The 16,358-nt window shown below is 41.0% G+C and overlaps 1 protein-coding gene across 3 annotated transcripts in view; it reads left to right on the top strand.

The window, feature by feature from the left end:
* The window catches only part of PKHD1 (PKHD1 ciliary IPT domain containing fibrocystin/polyductin), a 414,808-nt gene that overhangs the window by 125,060 nt on the left and 273,390 nt on the right, over positions 1-16,358 (top strand). The window lies entirely within an intron of this gene.

Below are 16,358 nucleotides of genomic sequence, written 5' to 3'. Positions count from 1 at the left end.
GTCTTTGCTGGGTGTGTGTGTGTGTATGTGTGTAGCCAGTGACTTATTGAGAGCCATCAACTTCCTAAGGACTGGCAATGACAAAGGAAAATTATAGACTTAAAACCTCAGCTCAGAGAAAAGATGCTCTTTGTGGGCCTTTAATCAGGACTCTCCTCACAGGAGTCAAATTCTGCTGGAGGACGGGATGCCCTTCAGACTCTCAAGGGTCTTTGCCTTATATTGATACCATTTGGGAGAAGATTTTGGCTAAAAGTCCTCAGACTCAGCCCAACTGAGTCTCTGGATGTCCTATTAGTTCCAGACAAATTCTCAATCGAGGAATGGTGTTGATGGGGCCAGAGACGTCCAAAGGAGAGCAAAGGGTAAGAGAGAGGCAAGGACATGTGGAATATACACTTGGCATGTTACAATTGGCGATTTCAAGATCTGAGCAACTAAATACTTGCCCCAACCTATCATCCTCCAATAGTGATTTTCCTTAATATTCCTGGTTCAGGCAATATTTCATATTATGTAGAATAAGTGAGCTGGGTTAGGAAGGGCAAACCCTCATCCTGTGGTGAGGGAGAGTGAGTTACCTGAAGGATCCCGTCTTTCTCTTGGGGAGTAGGCCCATTGGTAGGAATGCGAGGGTAAGTAGTGTACGTCAGTTTCTGTACAAATAGGATTCAGGAGTTGTTGACAGGAAGCAGGCTTGCTTACAGTGAAACTCTGAGATTTTTATCATAGAGATATGGGTCATAGGTTCCAGAAAGAATGAGAACGGGGAAAGGACACAGATCAAATTTGATTCAACAGATGACTTGTGAGTGCTTCTTAAGTGGCCAGGAACTCTTTGTGAGATACAAGAAAAAGTGAAGAATAATATTTAATGTCAGTGATGTGCATGATCATTAGATTAAAAAATAGAAAATAGAAAAGAGTAAAATTTCTAGTTCTAAAATATGTGATACAGGCAGCAGGCAGAAGGTAGACTTAAGTACTCGGAGTGTCAAGGATGTAAGATTAGAGTCAGATAGCGGAAGGAGGTGAAGAGCATATCATTTGTGTCTGACACATGTTTGATCATGCAGATATCAATATACACACTGAATCAAAATTGGAGGAACTTACCCATCTCACTTAATGGAACTGTGTGTGTCCAGTAGTTTAGGCCAGAAACCTTGGAGGCATCCTGGACTTCTTTATTTTCTCACATCCCATGCCCAATACATCAGTGAATCTTGTTGGCTGAATCTTCAACATGTGTCCCATTTATCAGTGCCTCCATCAGTACCAACCTGGTCCTAATCAACTTAGTGTTTGGCTGGGACCTTTTCAAATGGCCTCTTCATTGGTTCCCGTGTTTCTAATTCTTTGTGTTCCCTAGTAGCAGAACCCTAATCTTTGTTTGCGGCAGCAGTGTACCCAGATAAAATATGGTATTTCCTGACCTCCTTTGTAGCTAGACATAGCCCAGTGGCTAAGAGCTGGCCAATGATACGTAAGGGATGTGTGGTGCAAGACTTCTGGGAAATTTCCTAAAGTAGAGCTGACCTAGGAGGGGGCATGCCTTATTTGTCCTCCCCTCTTTCTTTTCCTGCTTCCTGGAATGTAAATGTGATAGCTACATGTTCAGCTGCCTTCTTGGACCATGAGGTGACTCATTAAGGGTGGGAAAGTCAAAAAATAGAAGAAACTCAGGACACTGATGATTTTGGAGTTGCCATACTAGCATGGCACCATGGACTGCTCACCTGTGACTTACTTTTATGATAGAAAAACAAGACTTAACGTGTTTAAGTAATTGGTATTTGACTTTTATGCTAGAGGCTAAAATAAACCTCTGATAGTTTATTGTCCACATCCTTTAAAAATATATCAGATCTTATTAATTCTTTCCTCAAAACCCCCCAATGGCTTCTCATCTCACTAGAAATAAAATCTGAAGTCCTTATCATTGTCAAACCTCTGGTCCTTTCATTCATCTTGTCTTCCTCATTCACTCTGCTCTAGCTTTTCTATGAATATACTAGGCACACATCTACCTCAGGGCCTTTGCACATAATGTATTTTGCCTGGAACATTCTTCCTCCAGGTGTTCACATGGCTGGCTCACTTATTTCACTCACTGAGAAAATGTCAACTTTTCAGAGAGGCCTTGCTGGCCATCTTTTCTAAAATTGCAATCACTCTGGACCCTGTTATTCTCTATCCTTTTATTTTGCTTTACTTTTCTTCATAGTACTTATCACCACTTGACATATTAAAATTTACTTGTTTGTTTACAGTCAGTTTCCTCTGTTAGAATAATCTGAAAAGGGCAAAGGACTTCACCAATTTATTTACTACTGTCTCTTCACTGTCTAGGACAGTGCCTGACACATGATGAAGGTTCAAAGAATAGGAGTTGAGTGTTGAATAGATGGACAAGTAAAAGGATGCAGAGTTCAGGTCCTGAATGAAATTTAAGCTGTATAATTTTTAAACCCTTGCTGTCTTAAATATCACTTTTCCCCCAGCTAATTTACTTTCACTGTCCTTCATTGTGCTCACTGATATATGTATATGCCCATATATATATATATATACACATATGTACAAATATCCACATATTTGTGTGTATGTGTACACACATACACACATTAATTTACATATATTAAAATACACACACACACATATATATATGTATATACATCTACATGCTTACATATAAAGGTGTATCATTATGAGTTTTAGGAACATAAAATCTATTGGTAAGTTATTTTTCCATTTCTAAAAGGCTTTTGAAGAATGCCTTCATTGGCAAAGAACTCCAAATCTCAAACATCTGTTTGATATAGCATAGCTCGAAACCTCTAATGTCTCCTCTTGGTCAATAATACGCGTGAAAGTACTTGAAGGATATAAAAAGGTATTCAAATGTAAGATTGAATCATCATCATCATCACCAATAGGAATTCACTCTCTCAATGTCTGTTACTCTCTCTCTTTTTCATATCCATTCATGGTATCAGAAAAATAGCTAAGTGGCATTTTCTTTATTTTTTTGATACCATCTGTGGGCTGAGATAAAGCATAAAAAATTTCAAGCCAGAAAGGAATATCTTCAAAAGAGTTTAACAAACAAATATGAAGTATTATAGTGGAAGTACTTTCTAAGCCATTTCCACAATATTACAAAGAATACGTTCTACAAACAGTATGCACACGCTTTGAAAAGATTAGTGCTAAATAAAAGTGAAACTAGCTCACCTAAGAACTATGTTTGGAACTACTGTATGAAAATATTGCATCCTCTATATTATTTTTCCATTGATGGAAGCCAGCATCCCAATATAAAGAGGACCAGGCTCCTACATCAGGAAAACCAGCACTTCCACCTGTGGCCCTCAAGAGGCTCAAACTCTCTGTGCCTTACTTATATGTCCATCTATGAACTAGAATTGATGTTTTTTCTTATAAAGTAGAAAAGAGGATTATAAATTTCTTAAAGGCAATTGGGAAATAGCACCAAAGGCAGTGTTTTTGCTGTTATTTATGACACTATATGCACTGATTCCTGAACTTTATTGAAAAATGGCAGATTATTTTGTGACTGTGATAAGAGCTTCAACTATATTTATTATCACTTTACTTTAATTAGCAAAAGATCCAGAACTTTTGTCTACTTACCCTCTCTATTTCTTCCCTCCCTCCTTTTTTTAATAAAAAATTATTTTTTAGGGGGTACTGTTAAACACAAAAGAGAATTAACCCAATCAATTAATACTAATGAGCTTGGATGAAAATAGGCATATTGCCTTGATTTAGTTAATTATATTTTTTGTTCTTTTATGTTAAGATGCCCAACGGCCATAGGCATCGCTGAATTAAAATTTATTATTTTATTCCAAGTAATTATGATGAGCCATAATAACAAAGAAGGAATGTTACCCTCTTGTGTGAGCCATTATGCATCCTGGGCAAGGATCTTGGGCTTGTGGTCTGTAGCTGGGGAAGCGTTCACATTTTCTGAATGAAGCAATGAATCTCTCTCTGTTCTGGTGTTCAAGCAGCTTGACTTGACGTGGTCTAGAGATTCCGATAATAAAGGGTCAATTAGAGGAGGATGAACTCTAGAAACCGCTTTTCCTTTGGTGTTGGACTTTCAAAAGGAAGACATTTTGTCGTTTCTTACCACTTACAATGTCATCACTTTAAGATGCTTGAGTAGAAAGTTGTTTCCAGTCTCCTTTGCTGCTGAATAGCGCACTGGTTTCCTTTAATGTGATTTTCTATTTCTTGGTCTATTGGTGTATACCAAAGGAGTTAAATTCTGGGCAGGCTTTCGAGCCAGAAAAAACTGAGTCTAGATCTGGGCTCTGCTTCTTACCAGCTCTGTGACCTTGGGCAAGTTGAGCAGCCTTCGTAAGCCTCAGATTTCTCCTCATTAGACTTATGCCTGTTATAATGACAGCAACAGGAGCAGCGATGACTAACGTTTATTGTTTGCTATTGTGTGACAATACTACAATGTACTGCCCAACTCACATGGAAGATTTGTGTATTAAATGAGGGAATATTTATAAAGCCCTTAGCACCCGGATTGGTCTAGAATAAGCACTCAATTAATGTTAGCTATTTCTTTTGGGCTGAAGGGGATAACAGAAGGGATGGTTGAATATCAGGTCTAAGTTACAATTTTATTTACAGATAGTAGCTGCTTCTATATACAAAGCAAACTGGATTACTGAAAGAATTAGCTGGGTAATAAAGACCTTGGATTGCTTTTGCCTCTGTTATCTTCAGAGGGCGTATTGAAGTGTTTTCTTTTCTATGGCAAGAGAGGGAAGGATACAGAGGTGCATGCAGCAGAGTCTATCGATTTGGTTGCCTCCGTTCTCCTTGTTATTTTGATTCTGTGGAAGCATGTTTTTCTGGTACAGTTGGGAATGCGGTCTCATTTTTTTCCAGACTTTTTTTTTAGTCCACAGTTTTGAGGACAGTCAGTTCTCTTTAGTCTATTATACTTGGAATTTCTATAGCATAGAAATGATTATTTTTGGCTTATTGAGATGGGCATCTTCTCTTGACCTGCTATCAGGTTCTTTATAGAGTTTCTTCCTCCTTGACAAGGGTTTGAGGATTTCAGAGGGATGTATTAAGTGCTGTACCCAGCACAGCCTTTCTTTTATCCCAGGGATTACACAATTGGTTCCTCCTAGTTAGCATCGAAACAGCCTCAGTTTCAGTAGGTGCATTCTTCAGGTAACACTTTACAATGCAACGATCTGGGAATTCTATGAAACAGGACTTCCCTGGGACATTACTTGTGTTCTCTCTGTGCATCAGGACCATGGGAATCACTGGGAAGTTACCCTTTGCCTCCAGTTTTAAGACTTCAAAGAGGCCAGCTTAGATGAAAGGAAATCCACCTGAAGGCAGGCTGGAGTTTTGATAAAAATGAAATATCATGCATTAATATTTCTTTCTCTCATAATCACAGAATGTCTTGGTCAACGTAAGAGGGTTTTGTGGGCTGGTGAAATTTGTTGCAAGTTGGTAAGTTTAAAATAATTTATCTGCAAGTTGGTTTAAAAGGAGATCAACTAAATTGCTTCCTCTCTTGGTTGAAACATGGCTCTTTCAAGGCAGGAGATGGTATGATTACACACAGACAGTGCAACAGGCTTGATTCATTGTAGTTTGGTCAGCAAACTGGAGGTTTCCAATTTGAGGCAGCCATAGACTGTTCTATGGCTTTGGATAAGATTCTGGTCCTCAAATCAATGCAGAAAATGGAAATGATGATGACTCTCTCCCCTTTGTAGGAGAAGACTGGCTTGTATAAACCTTTACTGGATGTTAATGCTGTTTGTGTGTACAACCCTGTGGAGGAAGTTTGAGAAGGGAGTTATTCAACTTTCTTGCCATATTTTCCAGCAGGGTGTTCCCAGAAGGGGCTGGGCTGTGCAATAATCTAAAGCAAAAGCCTGATGAATAAGTCAACATCAGAAAGAATTAATCTAACTTTTTGCAATCCATCCTTAATTCCTTTTACCTGCTGTGGCTCTATGTGTCAGTCTTTTCTTGGTGACAAGTTGGTGTTACTTATTTAATGAGAGAGGACTTCACCTATATCCAAAGCTAAGTGGATCATTGATAGAATTTTTAATCAGCTAAGAACCTGAATTACTTTTATATCAATTCTTTACAAATTTAATATTAGAGTGTGTTTTTCTCTTCCCTCTACCTTTGGGGAAGGTGCAGTCTAGGCTATAAGCTTAAGAGAGCAGGAGCCAGTTCTGTTTTCACCTACCTTTATATTGCCTGCACAATTATATCTCCAGGCACGTAGTAGGTGTTCAAATAATTGTTGAATGAAAGAACTAATGAATGAATTTCTGACCTAAAGAGGCAGATTAATGTTAGTTGTGACTTTCTCTATGATCAGAGCCCTTCCTGGTATCCTCAAATGTTAGTGAATTAGTCCAGACAGTGACCAATTCCATTTACTATTTGTGTATCTGGAGATCAGAGACAAAGGCTTTTTAATGTGGGGGACACTTGGCTCTGAAACTCCTTATTTTTCCCAATCAGACAATGACTTATATTATTTACCTCCAGAGAATGGTCCCAGACACACTTGATTAGCCTTAAATGAAAGATAAGCCAATGCTGTGAGAAAGGACATGCTTTCAATAGATGGGCAGACAGACAGATAGATAGATATTAAACAATTTACAGTTTTATGTCTTGACAACTTGGATATGGTAACATGAAAAATGCTACCGAAAAAGACCAGTCCCTTCCTAGCACAGAAGCTATAATACTTTCAGTAACAAAAGATAAATGTTTCAAACTTCCTTACTTAAAACCCTTCGTTGGCTTTCCATTAGCCCTTAACATTGTCTAAACTCCTTAACATGGCTTCCAGGGTCCTTCAGGACTCGGTGTCTCCTTACCTCTCTCCCTCATTTGTTGATTAATGATTCCCACATCCCATTTTCAAAACTGGGAGTGGAGCTAGGAATCTGGGATGCTTGTGTATCTGGGATTCTTGTGCAGATTAAAATATATTGGAGACTAAGCATTTCATTGCTATTATTTCCCATGTACTATAATAGTCCTGGGGGTCAAGTAAAAGGAGGAGATATTCTTATTTTTTAAATAAATAAATACTATGAGGAAATACTTATCTTTAATTTCTAAAATTATCGTGCTACAGCCAAATCAAGTTTATAATATTCAGAGAATAATTATATTTGGAACCTTTTGAATAACAGATTGCTCAGAGAAATGTACCCAATTGCAGGGCTGGTCAAAAACGTGATTGGCTCAATGCTAATTGAACTGTGACAAAGAGACGAAGGAAGTTATTTGAATGAGCACCTTGGTAGCCAGTGAAATTTTTACCTGCCTGGTACAGACTTTGGGGAAAAGATAGGTTTTATTTGTTTGCAGGGTTTTTTTTTTGGTCTTTTCTGTTTCCCCTTACAAATAGCTTTCTTTCCAAGATCTGAAGTGACTCTTTAGAAATCCGTGAACAGCTGAGGTCCGTGAGCACTTAAATGCCAGAAGCTTTGTTGATAAAAGGAAGTAATGATTTTCTGGAGATAGAAAGGAGACCAAGGTTTAGTTAAGTAATAATTGATAACAGTAGCTATACTGACAAAGGCATTTACTTATATCTCAGTGTTTGAGTTCCTTTAAATATTTCCATATAGTTTCTCTTCCAAAAATATGTTTACATTTCTGTAATTAGCAAAGAGTTAATCCATTTATGGGGTTAACTTCATGAGTTTGACATTTTATAGAGAAAGCAAAAGCTGAGTAACAATCTTTATCTTCTTTCTCAGTTATCTGTAAAGTTGGACAATTCACTAAAACCAGGGTATTACCATTCATCTGGAGCAATTAAACACCACCCCAACCTTCTGAAAGCAGAGACTGTATTTTTTACATTTGTATTTCAGCTTGTAGCAGAAAGGCTGGAAAATGGCAGGTGTTGGTTCAATGACAAGGTGAATGAATCTGCAATTCCTGCCTTGTATGTCTCAGCCTGTTTTAGATGATAGCAAACAACGCAAGATCATGGACACTTAGGGCAATCGCTTCATTTATCTAGAGTGGTGGTTCTCAAAGTGTAGTCCCCGATTGGCAGCATCAGCATCAGCAGAGAATTTGCTAGAAATGCAAATTTTCGGGCCCCACAGCTAACCTACTCTGGGGGTGAGGCCCACCAATGTGTGTGTTAAGACCTCCAGGGGATTTAGGTGCATGCTCGAGTTTGACAACTACTAACCTAACACAGTAAAGGGAAGTATGTAGAATTGTCAGGCCTGGAAGCCAATTAACCTGGCCTGACTAGTCTTTTCCCAAAGGCTATGCAACCCTGTGCAAAGAACTGTGGAAACCAGGCTGGCCGCATTGGATGGGCATTGGATGGGCCTATCCTGAGCATGGCATTTTCAGTTGGATGCAGTTCTCTCTCCTGCTAGGGAAATCTGAGCTGATGAAAACTTGTTCTCCCAACTGCTATTGTTCGCAGCTCTGAGTCAGTGGTTTTATTTCAGATATGTTTTTTCCTCGACACTGCCTGTTTGACGGCAGTTCCAGGTTAATTAAGGAATTAGTATGTGGCATCCATCGGCGAGGTGTGTGATTCTTTTCGTGCATCCTGAGAACGCTTTTGCAAACACTTTCTAGTTCATATTTTCTTTTTTTAATCAGGCAGAGACATTACAATTAAAATACCGTTAAAGTGATTCTGGCAAGTATTGCAATAAGCATGTTTTTTAATTAAAGGAAGAACAGGGGGATGCATAAGCAGCATCAGCTAAAGGGGAAAATTTCATCCGATATCTATTTTAATTGAAATGAAAAAAAAAAATCAGGAAAAGCAGCAGGAGCAGAGCCTGTGCTTGAGTGAGTGTGGCTCGCTCCCAGGTTGCTAGGTTTTGTGTTCCGTGCTTGATTAATTAGTAGCCAGCCAGAGAGTCCATTCCCTTCGCCCCCAATCCTTAAAGCCTGATTTATGCCTCACCTCCCCCATGAATATGTGAGGGCTCAGGCATCTATTTCCTGAGCTGCTAGTGGATAGGATTATGGAGCGTGCACTGAGCTCTTGGGGGCTCTCGTTTGCCAGCCAAATTGATTTTCCGCCTCTCTAGCCGGGGACAAGCCCACCTCGAAGGCTTCCAGGCTCTGCTCCAGTGGATCAGGCACAAGTCTAATCCGGATCTTGCCAACAAAGGAAGCTGTGTGCATCCCCATCACAGTGCAGGCTTCAGGCTGTGGCTGCCTTCCCTAAACACTACTCTTCCCGCCTCTTCCTCACCTCCTGCAGATGCCCACCTCCACAGCAACATGGTGCAGTAGTGTGCCCCAACTATGCCCAGATCTCTCAGCCAGCATCCAGGCAGAGTAGGAACTGTCCATCCTGAATGGATGACCATCTATAATTCTCCAAGGAAAATGAATTCCACAGGCTTTCCTGTCTCTTTGACTATTTTTTCTTTTTCTTTTCGTGAGGAGGATTGGCCCTGAGTTAACATTTGTGCCAGTCTTCCTCTATTTTGTATATGGGATGCTGCCACAGCATGGCTTGATGAGCAGTGTTTAGGTCTGTCTCAGGATCCAAATCCACGAACCGTGGGCCATTGAAGTGGAGTGTGTGAACTTAACCACTATGCCACTGGGCTGGCCCCTTTTTGACTATTTAGTGACTGGAAAGGTAACCAGATATAGGCTGCTAAACTTTTTTTTTTTTTTTTGAGGAAGATTAGCCCTGAGCTAACATCTGCTGCCAATCCTCCTCCTTTTGCTGAGGAAGACTGGCCCTGAGCTAACATCCGTGCCCATCTTCCTCTACTTTATATGTGGGATGCCTACCACAGCATGGCTTGCCAAACGGTGCCGTGTCCACACCCAGACTCCGAACTGTCGAACCCCAGGCCACTGAAGTGGAACCTGCGCACTTAACTGCTATGCCACGGGGCTGGCCCTAGGCTGCTAAACTTTTTAAGAAATTACTCACTGTTGACACAAAGAGCTCAATGGAGGTTAATCAATATAGATAAGTAAATTGGATAATTTACATCTGAAAGTTTAGATAGTTCAAGCTTTGAGTAAATGAATTATCTGGTTTGGTGATATAGATTGATCTGATTCATTGGGCTGTTCAGATCCCTTCCTGGGTCTTGCCTCCATTCACCTCTGTCTTCCCCTCTGCTTAAAACTGGCATCACTCTCCCTGGGTTCATTTCATCCCCTGGTATTCACGTCCTCACCAAGGGCACTCCTGCTCTGTGCCTTTTCTCCCAAGATCCTCCCAAAAATGACACTGAGGGTTTGCCATCTTCATCTACTACCTTCATGGTTCTTAAAGTTCTTCCTGGAGCCGGTGTCTTTACAGCCTTCTGATTCTTCTCCTAATTCACTAATTCTTTGACTCATGTTCAGGAATCTTACTGCTTCCTCTCCTTATTATAGTCTCTAAATATTAAAATTTGACAGCTTGTCCCCTTTATCTCTACTCTGTTCTCACTCTTCATGTTCTCCTTGGGAGACCCCATTCACTCCTATAACTTCAACTCCTTTTTATCCAACTAGTATTTAGTGAGCACTTACCACGTTCTCACATGCCAGGCATGGTTTTAGGTACAGGGGCTATGGCTGTGAATGAAATAGACCAAGATTCTTGCTCTCACGGCATTGATTTCTATAAGGACAACAGTCAAGTAAGCAAATTATATTTTTTGTTAGATTTCCTGAGCAGCGTGGAGGAAAAACACAGCAGGAAAGGTGGGTAGGGGGTTTGGTGGTGGCTGGGGGATTTGCACCCAGTGAGGGCAAAAGCTGTGAGGCAGAGGGAGCAAGCAGGTCAGGGTGGCAGAAGGATCATGAGCCACAGGGAGAGTGGCCCGGAGAAGACCAGTCCTGTAGGGTTTGGTAGACTTTCACTCCGAGCGTGGTGGGAGCCACTGGAGAATTTTGAATGGAGAGGTGACATGATAAGGTTTACATTTGAAAAAAAGTCACACTGAATGCTGTTGTGAGACTAGACCCTGGGGTAGGGGCAGCGGCAGCAGCAGAAAGCTAAGTTAAGAGGTTGTTACAGTACTCCAGGGGTGAGAGGAGAGTGACTTAGACCTCAGCGATAGATGTGGAAGTGGTGAGAAGTGGTTGGATCATGGGGATATTTTGAAGGGAGAATGCGTAACATTTCCTGAAGGGTTGGCTGTGGTGTGAGAGGGAGTGAAAGCCAACTCTAGGGTTTTCAGACTGAGCAACTAGAAGGATGGAGTTGCCATTTAGGGAGATGGGAAGGACAGTGGGAAGACTGTGGGGCAAGATGAATTTGTTGGATGTGCTAAGTTGAGAAGCTTATGAGATCAAATAGAGATGTTGAGTAGGCAGGTGGGTATGTGAGTCTTGAGCTGAGGGTGGAGGCTGGCCTTGGAGATAGAAATTTGGGATTCACCAGCAATTAGCATATGATGGTGTTTAAAACCTTAAGATGAGACAACCAAGGCAGTGTTCATAGAATGATAACAAAAATGATCGAGGGACGGTCTTGAGACACTCCAGGTGTCAGTGGTTGGGACAATCAGGAGGGATCAGGATGCCAAGAGGGGAGGTAGGAGGAAACTCAAGAGGGCGCAGTGCTGGGTGAGGGAGGGGAAGGAGTTTCAAAAAGAAGGAGTGACAGAGTGTGTCAGACGCTGCTGGCCACTCAGGAAACGTGAAAACTGAGCTTTGAGGCTTGGATTCAGCAATGTGATTGCCATTTGTGACCAGGATCAGTTTTAATGGACTTATCAGACTAAGACCCAATGGGGCAGGGTTCAAGCGAGTGGAGAGAAAGAATTGAAGATAGAAGGTGTAGCCAGCTCTTTTGAAGAGTCTTATTGTACAGTAAAATGTTTAGACTCTAAATTTTTTTCTGTAAGGGGGAAAATAGCTAGAACTGGGTATTTGTCTTTCTTAAAACACACACAAGAAATCGTTTTGTGGTTATTACAGAGGATGGCTAATTGTAGGCTTAGCCAAAAGCAGGTTTGGAGGTACTTTGCAAACATTAGCTAGCTGCTAAAGTCTCTTTTACTTCCCTTTAAAAGAAATGAAAGGGATGTTTAATGGGAAGAGGTGATTACATGTAAAAAGCTGGGTTCATTATTTTAGAGGGGAAGTATCAATAATGATGGTTGATTGATTTTTATAAAATTACCCAAGGTCACTTGTGGGACATACTCGGCTCTCATGAACAATCATCACAAGCAAGTTAAGGTCACGGCCAAAGGTTGACTTCAGCCCTGCTCTTTCTTTCAGCTTTCAGAAATGTGGTCAAGCTCCATAAAGTGGAGAAACGAAGCCCCCACTGCCCTCCCATACTCAAGTCACTATTCTTTAAGGCAGCCCACTGTATATTTGTTTTAAACTAATAAAGTGGGAGGATAAATCACTTGGAGACTTGGCATAGAGTAAGATTAAATATAAACTTGACATTCTTTCACATCAAGAAGACTTTACTTTGGCTATCACGTAATTATTTCAATAAAAAATAGCTGAATTTCTCATCAAACTCTCTTCTTCCTTTACCTAGATTTCCTTAGATTTACCACTGATCAAGTGATGAGGGAAGGCTTTTTAGGGGAATAATGACTATCATATTAATTCATTAGTCCTGTTGATAGTATTCTTGTCGACACACATCCTTCTTTTTCTTTGGGCTGAGCTTTTCTCCCTCCATTAACGTCATTATAAGTTCCCATCAGTAAATGACATTTTTAAATTTCTACCAATTTGTTTTGTTGTATTTAATATTTTCCTTGATGGTACAAGAGACAAAGCCCAAGTTTACAAATTTGCTCATCAATCCCTGTATTCTGTCAAAAATCCTTTCCAGAATGAGGCGAGGTATATCTATATTAACAAAACTAAAATAAAAAATCATGTATAAACAAGCCATAGGCAAACTTACTTAGGTTAATACATGTCTTTCCTTAAATGTAACAATGTTAACAATCCTAATGAATGAAAAAGCTACCTGGGAGGGTTTGCGGAAGTGGATAGACTGAGTTTTTCTGCCAGGTGGTCCTGGGTTCCAATGCTCGCTCCGCCTATTCTGGGCTGACACTGCCTCTCTCAGCCTGCTCTCTGAAAAAACAGAGTATTATATTGACCTTATAGGCTCGTTTTGAAGGTCATTTCGGACAAAAGATTCCGGCATATGGTAGGTTCTTAATAAATGTTAGCTCCCTTGTTTACCCCATAGTCTTGTTTGAACTCCTGACTGTGCATGGAATACCTTTCACAGGTGAGGTTCAAAGTTCACCACGGCATGGGCAGGTCAGGAAAACATGAGTTCCATGTCTCCATCAGGGTCAAATGCACACCTGACAGCATTCTTTTATTTATTTATTTTTTTGGTGAGGAAGATTGACCCTGAGCTAACATCTGTTGCTAATCTTCCTCTTTTTCTTGAGGAAGATTGTCCCTGAGCTAATATCTGTGTCAATCTTCCTCTATTTTGTATGTGGGACCCCAACAGAGTATGGCTTGATGAGTGGTGTGTAGGCCCACACCCAGGATCCAAACCCACGAACCCTGGGCTGCTGATGCAGAGTGCATGAACCCTACCACTACGCTATGGGGCCAGCCCCCGACAGTATTCTTGATGATGTAGATGTCAAATGTTCTAGAACTGGAAGGAGCCTTAGTGAATGCAGGATTCAACTCTCCGCTTCACTGATGAGAAAACAGACCATCTCTTAGCATTGAGTAGGACAGATTTGAGAACTGAATAATCTGAAGCCCAGCAGTTTTATGGGACTTCCTGAGGGTCGTTCAGAGGCCAATAGCAGAGTCAGGACAGGGACCTTGATTCTGTGCCCTGTCTCCATCACTTGCTCATCAAGGTCACTTCAGATTTCCTGACTATTTATGAGGGAGGAGTCCTGCCGTGCAAATCCATGGTCCACCAGTGGAAGATAATTAGTTGGGACATTAATGACATGTGGCTATGAGTGAAAAAGTTTTAATAAACATAAGACTGGCCTGTACCACAGGCCACATTTATTCTCTTTTGTTCACAGCAGGATTCATGATTATTATTGCATTTCTAATGAATATTCTTGTCATTGTAACGACAATGGAAGGGAAAGTGACAGTCACAATTGCCAGTAGGTCCTTTAGGAGTCTGGTGAGCAGTGTGGTGCCACTCTGGTATCAAGGCTATCGATCACCAAAGGATTGTTTCATGCTTCTTGGAAAGTTTACGTTTGAGTATGATCTATATGCCGTATTTCAGAAGGGAAGTCAGGACACCAATGGTGAGCTGCTGGAAGGAAGTGGCCTAGTAGTGCTAAAGGGATGGAGCAGCTGTGGAAAATTGAGCAGTTATAGCAATAATGGGGGAAGTGAAGATGAGGAGTGTGACAATAGCAGCAGACACCATGGCAGGAAGAGTCTCATAGGTGTCAGACCCAAGACCAGGGATCTACAAGCATCATTTCAAGAAATGTCACCATGATTCTCTGAGGGAAGAACTCTTACTGTGCACATCCAGGTGGAAAACTGGATATCCACATGGGGTGTGTTGTTCTAAATTGTGGCTGAAAGGAAAGAGCACTTTAGGAGTTGGAGTCCAAGTAAACATCCTGTGACTGTGACTGTGACTATGATGGTGTGTGGCTCGGGTTTTAGGATCGATGACTAGGAGGCTTGATGAAGGGGGCTGAGGAAAGCTGAAGAGAAATGTTAGGACAGAAGGTCAGGGAAGAAGTGGCCTCCACATTTGACCATTGAGTCAAATATTTATTGATCACTATCTCTGCACTAAGATGGAGGTAAACAAAAACGACTAAGGGCATCTTCATTTTCTCCCTGTCGTTTCTCCAGTACATGTTTAAGTACTTCCAGATGAGATTTCTGAGAACAACAACCACCCAACTCAGTAATTTGGCACATTGGATTTAGGATGAAATTTAGCAGATGAAGAGCTTTTGTTCTTCCCTGCCCCTCGCCAAGGCCCTCCTTATTACAATGGAACTTGCCTTTGGAGCCATTTCTGACACCTTGCCCTCTCCACCTCCTTGCATATCTTTAGCTCACTGAGATAACATTAACTTAGAGATGTAAAAACAACATCCTTTCTGAGAATATGGGAGTGTGTGTGTGTGTGTGTGTTTGTCCATTAGGTAATTCAGGTACGTAAACCAGATTCTCTAAAAAGATATAACCATTTATTCCTTTGCTCAACAATTATATATTGAGTGCCACCTACCTATCAGTCACTGTTCTAGACATTGGGAATATACAAGTGAACTAAGCAGGGAAGTGTGCTCATGAAGCATGCATTCTAGTGGGGAGAGGGCAGACAGTAAACATGTAAATACATAATATGTCTGATGTTAAGCGCTATGAAGAAAAATATACTTGGGTAAGGGGCCAGGGCACACAATTCTGTATAGACTGGAGAGGGCAGGCCTCAGTGGGAAGTTGACATTTGAATAGAAACAGGAGGGAGGGGCTGGCCCTGTGGCCAAGTGATTAAGTTTGTGCGCTCCACTTTGGTGGCCCAGGGTTTCGCTGGTTTGGATCCTGGGCATGGACATGACACCGTTCATCAGGCCATGCTGAGGAGGCATCCCACATGCCACAACCAGAAAGACCTACAACTAGAATATACAACTATGTACTGGGGGGGCTTTGGGGAGAAGAAGAAGAAGAAGAAGAAGAAAAGAAACCCAAGAAGAATGGAAACAGATGTTAGCTCAGGTGCCAATCTTTAATAAAGAAAAAAAGAAACAGGAGGGAGTGAGTCACATGGATATCCAACAGAAGAAGAATGCAGGTAAAGGAGGAACAGACGCACAGGTGTTAGTTTGAGAACTAACAAGCAGGCCAGTGTGTTTGGAGCAGATGAGCAAAGGGGTGAGTTTTGGAAGATGATGTTGGAGGACATGGGATGTTACTGGACATGGGATGGCCGATAGTGAGGGGCCTGCATAGCCCAATGGAAGGCCTCTGACTTTTCTTCTGAGATGGAAAGCTCCTATAGGGTTTGGAAAGAGGACCCCTGCTGTTTCCAGTATAAAGGCACAACTCTGACCACTTTGTCACAGGATAGAAGAGTCTAGTTCAGTGCTTTGCAAACCACCTACAGGAGGGAGACAGATTTAATAGCTCATTCAAGCTAAAGTGTTTGTGTATATGGGGGGCTTTAATTATTTTGGCATAATTGGGAAAATTCTGCATGAAATGCAAATGTTCTAAATCCTTTTAAAGAAAAGTATTATAAAGATGAACATATGTTTTATGATCTTAAGTATTTATTCTCACAATACCAAATAATTTTATTATAAAATAATATTCCTATGTTACAGAAA

This window comes from Equus przewalskii, chromosome 19 (genome assembly GCF_037783145.1).
Source record: "Equus przewalskii isolate Varuska chromosome 19, EquPr2, whole genome shotgun sequence".
In the NCBI taxonomy this organism is placed as follows: Eukaryota; Metazoa; Chordata; class Mammalia; order Perissodactyla; family Equidae; genus Equus; species Equus przewalskii.
This window is presented reverse-complemented; position numbering and strand designations above follow the sequence as displayed.